Raw genomic sequence first — 5,432 nt, forward strand, 5'->3', positions numbered from 1 at the left:
CTCGACTCCAGAATCCCAGGGGTCGACCTTGAGTCTCCCCAGGTCCTTTCTGCCAGAGGCTTCAGGTAGGGCCATTGTCTCCAGCAGCAGTGTACAGCACATTTTTAATGTCCTGTCCTCTTCGGACTGGTCCAAGTGCTACTGCACACACAATCTCTTGTTTGATTTGCTCAAAGGCTTGTCGTTGCTCAGGACCCCACGCAAACTCGTTTTTCTTTTGAGTCACTTCATAGAGAGGTTTCACAGTCTGACTATAACCTGGAATATGCATTCTCCAGAAGGCCACAACACCTAAAAAGGCTTGTGTTTCCTTTTTGTTAACAGGGGGAGACATAGCTGTTATTTCATTAATCACATCCATTGGGATCTGGTGACGGCCATCTTGCCATTTAATTCCCAAGAATTGGATGTCTCGTGCAGGTCCCTTGACCTTACCTCTTTTTACAGCAAAACCTGCTTTCAGAAGAATCTTGATTACTTTCTTACCTTTCTTGAAAACTTCTTTTGCTGTATTACCCCACACAATGATGTCATCAATGTAGTGCAGGTGTTCTGGAGCTCCACCTTTCTCCAGTGCAGTCTGGATCAGTCCACGGCAAATGGTGGGACTGTGTTTCCACCCATGGGGCAGGTGATTCCAGGTGTACTGGACACCCCTCCAGGTGAAAGCAAACTGTGACCTGCACTCTGCTCCTAAAGGGGTAAAGAAAAATGCATTAGCAATGTCAATTGTGGCATACCACTTGGCTGCCTTTGAGTCCAGTTCATATTGTAGTTCTAGCATGTCTGGCACAGCAGCACTCAGTGGTGGTGTGACTTCATTTAGGCCACCATAGTCTACTGTTAGCTGCCAGTCTCCATCAGACTTTCTCACTGGCCATATAGGGCTGTTAAATCATAGAATGGTTCAGGTTGGAAAGGGCCTTAGAGATCACCGAGTTCCAACCCCCCCACTAGATCAGGTTGCTCAAAGCCCCATCCAGCCTGGCCTTGAACACTTTGAGAATGTGGAAGTTGTGGATGCTCCATCACTGGGTAACCTGTTCCAGTGCCTCACCATCCTCACAGTAAAGAATTTAATGCAATCATAGAATTGTCTAGATTGGAAGGGACCTTTAAGATCATCTAGTCAAACCATCAACCCAACTCTGATAAAAACCATCACTAAACCATGTCACTAAGCACTATGTCAACCTGTCTTTTAAATACCTTCAGGGATGGTGCCTCAACCACTTCCCTGGGCAGCCTATTCCAATGTGCAATAACCCTTTCAGTGTAAAAATTTTTCCTGATATCCAACCTGAACCTCCCCTGAATCAACTTCAAGCCATTTCCTCTTGTCCTGTCACCTGTTCCTTGGGAGAAGAGACCGACTCCCCCCTTGGCTACACCCTCCTTTCAGGGAGTTGTAGAGAGTGAGAAGGTCTCCCCTCAGCCTTCTTTTCTCCAGAATGAACAACCCCAGCTCCCTCATAAGACTTATTCTCCAGACTGCCGTTATGCTGCATGTAAAAAAGTCTTTGTTTTATGTCACACAGAACTGCTATGTGGAGCCTCACAGTGTTGCTTTGGATCTCTGCATGCTGTGTACCAGTGAATATGAAGTGCTGGGCATCTCTGCCCTCCAGCAGCGCTAAAGCTCCTGTTTGTCTACTACATCCCATAACTGGACTGTTTGCTGAAATGTGCACCACCTTGTCTTAGGATACGTGGGACTAGGAGAGGAACCTGATGGCAAGACACCTCTGATGGTCCTAGCTCCAAGGTGACTGCTATCCCACACTTATTCTTACAATGAATATTTGTTTTATTACTCTTAAATTATTAATTTTAGTAATTGGGTTGGGGTTTTTTTTGTAAAATAATCTTTCTTGTAGCCAAAAAAAAAATTACTGGTATAATCTGCAATTTACAGTGCCCGTAGGAAAGGTCAATTGTATGTGGATCAAGGGGTGGAAGTTAGTCATCCTGTCCAGAAGATCATTGTACATCGAGGAGTTAGTGATCCACGACACAGCTGACCTGGGTTGGCCCAAGCCTTTGCTGTGCTGTAGACTGCTGCACATCCAGCCTGACCTGCCTTCGGGCTGGGGTGGGATGCACGTATCCCTTGGCCACGGGATTAATTTAGCCGGCTAATTGCAATCAAGGAGCCTGTCATCAGCTCCCACTCAGTACCAGCGACTACACCCCCTGTGTGGCCTTGCCTTCATCTGACGGTGCAGCAGCGGGTTCTCATGTGTCTGACAGTCGAAATAATGAATACAAATGTTTTCTTGTTAAAAAAAAACCTTGTAAGAGCTCAAAAGACCACAGCGTTGGGTAACCTTTCCATGAATGGGATCTGTATGGTGTGCCCTCTCTGGAGACCTGTCCAATGCTGCATAACTCGGGGCTCCCAGTATCTGGAGGGACGTGAAATTATCTGTCCTGTCTTCTTTTTGTTACAGTTAGCTCCAATAACTGTCATTTTAGGCAATACTTTACAGAGTCTTGAGTCTTACTGGAATCATACTGAACCAGCACCTCCTGGTGCCAAAACATTCAGGTGTTTTGCCAGAAGCAAGTCTGTTGTTTTAAAAATCGTTCCAATTAACCACAATAATAATAATATCACATCTTCTGCCTTTATGTGAACCAAGTACTAACCAACTGACAAAAAATCTTAGGATCTTTAATGTCGCTCAGCCTGTAAAATGTTTTGAGCTCTTTGAAGACATTAGCGCTTTTCCAATCCCTTTCCAGAGGCCAATCAATAGTATATAATTTTCAGTTCATCTTTATCACTCAGTCAGTGGACTGGGCATCTCTTGCCTCACTCTGCTCTCACTTCCTGAATAGTTTTTCCACCTACTTGAAGAATAGAAGGCAGGGAAAGAAAAAGAATTCCTTATAGTACATATCTCTATAAAGATTGTCATATTATGTACATTAATTCATTATTCATCTGCTTATAATTACTTAAAGGGAGGGTGTCAACAGGACAGAGTTGGTCTTTTTTCAGTGGCACCCAGGGAGAGGACAAGAGGAAATGGGCACAAACTTGAATATAAGAAGTTCCACCTAAACATGAAGAGGAACTTCTTTCCTTCGAGGGTAGCAGAGCCCTGGAAGAGGCTGCCCAGGGATGTGGTGGAGCTTCTTTCTCTGGAGACATTCAAACCCCACCTGGGCGCGTTCCTGTGCAACCCGCTCTGGGTGGACCTGCTCTGGCAGGGGGTTGGACTCGATGATCCCCAGAGGTCCCTTCCAACCCCATGTGATTCTGTGATTCATTCTGTGAATGTCAGATAAGCAAAGCCATGCATTGAAGGTTATGTGACCATGCACTGAGAGGAGTCACATGGGCACCATGATGGGTACACAGTGATTTTCAGGGTTCCCCAGAAAACTTTTAGAGAGCACATTTAATAAAGAATAAAATGTACTTAATGACTGTCATTTACTCCTGTGGTGTCACGTCCTCTGCTACTCCTTTCCCATGCATATGCACTAAGCTTGGTAAGAAGTGTCAGGAATGAATTTGCAATGGGTTACTGATTATATCCCCTACACAAACTACATGCCATTAATCTTGAAAATTTTTCACAGATCTCCACTTCTCATCCCCTTGCTGCCACTTAAGAACCAAAAAGGTGTGCTCTAATTGTGAGCATGTGTTTTCAAACTCTTAATTCGCCCCACTGTATCTGAAATTGCTTGTTACATTTTTCGTGAATGGAGGCAGTAACAACTTTTGTTGGTTTGCACAAGCAAGCGCTGTAAGAAAAATGAGAATTTCTCCCATCATTTATTGTATACTAAGGACTAGAACCCTTGGAAGGTATTCTTGTACTTGACGATGCAAGTCTACCCAATTTCTTGCACCATTTAGGTCAGGTCATTTACTCAGGTAATTTACAGTGGAATGGGATGTGTTCAGAGAACAGAATTTAGTTTATGACCAAGACGGCCAGCAATTGTCTGGACTGTGAAATTACCTTTAATGCAAGGGGGAAAAAAAAAATTACTTCTTTAAAAAAAAGACAAAATGAAAGCATTTATACCTAACTGCCATTAGGAGGGGACCGTTTTGAAGACTGTGATTGATGTCCTGATAGCTACAGGAATGTTTGAACAGGCACTGGCCATAAAATAGTGTCATTTTCTGTGGTGCACACAATGAGTAGTTTTATCTTTTTATAGCTTATCCCTTCCTCCGAGAGTTAAAAAAGCATTGAAGGTCAGTGTTGGAATGAAAAGTGCACTTACTAATATACTGAAAACTCTAAGGTAAACCAGACTGCAAAAGCTTCAACTCATTTTAAGCAGCTCATCTCAGACTACACGCATTGCTGGGTGTTTATCATGTCCATTTATTTCTTTACTTCGACACACTTCTCATGTTACAGTAGAATCACAGAATCATAGAATGGTTTGGGTTGGAAGGGACCTCAAAGATCATGGAGTTCCAACCGGCATGCCATGGGCAGGGACACCTTCCACCAGACCAGGTTGCTCAAAGCCCCATCCAGCCTGGTCTTGAACATCTCCAGGGATGGGGCAGCCACAATTTCTCTGGGCAACCTGTTCCAGTGCCTCACCACCCTCACAGGGAAGAACTTCTTCCTAGTATCTGATCCAAATCTACCCTCTTCCAGTTAAAAACCATTGCCCTTCATCCTATCACTAGGCTTCCTGGTGAAGAGTCCCTCCCCATCTTCCACTGGGTCCCCCGTGGGATGGGAAGTACCACACTTCTTATCCAAGTCTCAAAAACAAAGAAAGAGGACACTAAGTCATTTGCCCCCATGACCAAGGAGAAGACTGAAGAGGAATCCCCACCACTGGCTGGAAAGCACCAGGTGCCTCCTGAGGGCGACACCTCAGGGGGAGCGGTTACAGGTAGGGAGAGCAGCATCTCAGGAACATCAGCACGACGTTCATCTTCACACTATGGCCTAAGTTAAACTTTTAGCATTGTGTCCATCAACAGATGGGGGCGGAGAGGGGGCAGGCCTGGGGAAAACACAGTCTCTCACATTTCCATGTGTGTTTTTTTTCCTGGTCAGGAATGAAGAAAGGCATGAATATATAATTTGGGTTTGGTTTTTTTTGTTGTTGTTGTTTGTTTGTTTTTCCTTAATTTTTATCTTAATCATTTGCTATCTGGGCTCTTTGGTCCCTTGACAAAGACCATCAAAACCTGTCCCCTTTCGCCCCTCCCACAGCGTTCGGGCACCAGCAAGAAAAGAAACTGAACGCCAAATTGATATGAATTAATTAATTAATTAATTATTTTTAGGGGTAAAACCTGTTTTGGGGCGGGTCAGGGAGGGGTGACTCAACCCCTACCCCCCCGCCGGGCCCTGCCCTGGCGCCGCGGGGAGGGGGCGCGCCCGGCCGCCAGCGGAGGAGGTTTGGGCGCTACCGGGCACCGTAAGGCGGAGCAG

This window comes from Calidris pugnax, unplaced genomic scaffold (assembly GCF_001431845.1).
Source record: "Calidris pugnax isolate Ruff unplaced genomic scaffold, ASM143184v1 scaffold316, whole genome shotgun sequence".
Classification (NCBI taxonomy): Eukaryota; Metazoa; Chordata; class Aves; order Charadriiformes; family Scolopacidae; genus Calidris; species Calidris pugnax.